This window comes from Carlito syrichta, unplaced genomic scaffold (genome assembly GCF_000164805.1).
Source record: "Carlito syrichta isolate Samal-C Ts95f unplaced genomic scaffold, Tarsius_syrichta-2.0.1 Scaffold302767, whole genome shotgun sequence".
NCBI classification, from domain to species: domain Eukaryota; kingdom Metazoa; phylum Chordata; class Mammalia; order Primates; family Tarsiidae; genus Carlito; species Carlito syrichta.
Genome location: NW_007246863.1, coordinates 30,849 through 33,549, shown reverse-complemented (window position 1 = coordinate 33,549; position 2,701 = coordinate 30,849). Strand labels below are relative to the sequence as shown.

Genomic DNA, 2,701 nt, shown 5'->3' with positions numbered 1-2,701 from the left:
AGGTAATCCTGGAAGTGGACCTGCCGGGCTTCGCCACCGCCCCCGAGCCCCCACAGGCGATTGGCCGTGCCCGGCAGACGGCGGCCGCTCTAGCCCGCGAACGTGGTCAGACAGTCCATGCTGCCGCAGGGCACGGGTCCAGGAAGTCGACGGCTGCGGCCACGGCGGCCACCTTCAGGCCTCTCCTAAAATTTTTTTTTAATGGACAAAGTATAACTTTTATTTTAAAGCTACATGAGTAGCTGGTCATATTGAAAGGTAACTTGAGATGTATGAGAGCCTTCTTTGCATTGTTATTTTACACATTATTCAAAATATGGACAAATCATAAAGGATAAAGGATAAAAACATGATTTCAAGTTTGTAGAATTTACTGCTTTTGACATAATTAATTTGACCAAAATGGAAGTAATGATGGTAATGTAATATATTATAAAGTATCTGTAAACATCCTACTGTTACAAAATGATTTTCACAAAGTCCTATTCAGTAGTTAATAAAGATTTTCATAGAATTATATAACTTACACTAAACATTTTATATTGATAGACTTTTGAATATTTATTTGGTAATCTTAATAAGAGATACATAGTTTTTGATTGTTAGCTAAAGGAATAGACATTTCATTTCTGAATGTAAATCAGTGATGTTGCCAATCTGTGTAAACAAACCACTTGTGTTTTCTGTGTGTGGTGGGAGTTAGGAATCATTGAATTAAGGGTTGAGCAAGGTTAGTGATAGGGAACATTTCCTTTGGAATGAAGAGATTCTCCTGTCTATTGAACAAGTACTTTTAAAGCACTTACTGTGTGCCAGATATATTCTAAGTGATTTACAAATGTTAACTTTAATCATTACAACAATTTCATGGAGTAAGTACAATTATTATTTCATTTTACAAATAAGGAAACAGGCACAGAGAGGTTAGAGAACTTGCTTAAGATTACACTGCTGTGGAGTGGAAAAGTCCAGATTTGAACCCAGACCTTCTATCCTCTTAACTTATCCTTTGTTCATGCTGTTTTTTGTTTCTCCAAGCCATTGCTGATGTGTTTATGTGCTTACTACTAATTCTGTTGATTTTTGATTTATGCTGTGTATTACACAATTTTTATGTGTTATAATTCATAATGCATGATGTCTGTTTTTTATTTAAAACACAAACAACTGTTAGATAAAGTTGTTGTGGATAATAAAATTGGCAATAACCACTGAACATTTAAAAAATTTATTTATTTTAAAATCATGGGGTACAATTCAGGGTTAGGTATATAAGTACTCATTGTGCAGGTACCCTTGTTGATAAGGTGTGCCCCCCGCCTTCTCCAGGCAGTTTCCCACTACTGCCAATCCCACCTCCTTGCTGCCCCCCCACACCCTTGCAGTTTCCCACTGTTGTCAATCCTTTCCTTATAGTATTATGATAGTTGTTTGAGGTCAACTTATGAGTGAGAACATGTGATACTCAGTTCTTTGTTTCAATGAAAGATCACTCAGTGTTATAGACTCCAATTCCATCCAGGTTGCTGCAGAGTTCATGATTTTGTCCTTCTTTGTGACTGTGTAACATTCCATCATGTATATGTACCACATTTTAAAAAAATCCAGTCCTCTTTTGATGGGCAACATGGTTGGTTCCATGTTCTTGATATTGTGAACAATGCTGGGATAAACATACGTGTGCAGGTATCTTTTCTATAGACTGATTTGAGTTCTTCTGGGTATGTTCTCAGCAGGGGGATTGTGGGGCCATATGGAAGATCGGTTTTTAGAACTTCTAGGAATCGCCACACTGTTTTTCCATAGAGATTGTACTAGTTTACACTCCCACCAACAGTGTAGAAGTCTTCCCTTTTTGCCACATCCTCTCCAGCATCTGTTATTTTTTGAGTTATTATGTCCATCTTGACTGGAGTTAGGTGGTATCTCAGTGTAGTTTTAATTTGCATTTCTTTGATGACTAGTGAGGCTGAGCATTGTTACATGTATCTGCTGGCTGCTCATATGTCTTCTTTTGAGAACTGTCTATTCGTATCTTTTGCCCACTTTGTAATGGGGCTGTTTATTTTTTTCTTTTCAGCATGCTTGAGTTCCTTGTAGATCCTAGATGTTAGACCTTTGTCAGACATAGAGTTGACAAATATTTTTTTCCAGTCTGTGGGCTGTGTCCCTGCTCTCTTGATGGTTTCTTTGGGTTTGTAGAAGCTTGTCAGTTTGATAAGGTTCTACTTGTCTATCATTTATCTCTTATGGCATGGGCACTTGGGGTTTTGATCAGGAATTGGTTGCTAGTTTCAATTTCCATAGGAGTGTCTCCTGCATTTTCTAACATTCTTGTAGTTTGAGATTTTATGTTTAGGTCTCTAATCCATTTAGAGTTGATTTTAACCACTGAACATTTTGAGGAAGAAGACTTTGTCCCCCCAAGTATATGTGTAATGAATACCAATTTACACTATTAAAAAAATCAGCTATTCATTCATTCATACTTCCTTGTAATTCCACTTGTGTTCGAAATTTGCACTTGAAATCTATTGAGTGTTAAATAAAACTCTTAGATATTCTATTTTAGCCAGGTGAGATTTCTTTTTTAAGTTGTTAGGATGGATCACATATTGAATATAACATATGTTTTATAATTTTTTTTTTTTTTTTTGAGTTGGAGTCTCACTCTGTCGCCCAGACTGGAGTGTGGTGGCCC

The 2,701-nt window shown here is 37.0% G+C and overlaps 1 non-coding gene across 1 annotated transcript in view; it reads left to right on the top strand.

The window, feature by feature from the left end:
* Positions 1-2,701, top strand: part of LOC103259462 — a 46,293-nt gene that overhangs the window by 33,099 nt on the left and 10,493 nt on the right. The gene's annotated exons all lie outside the window — the stretch shown is intronic.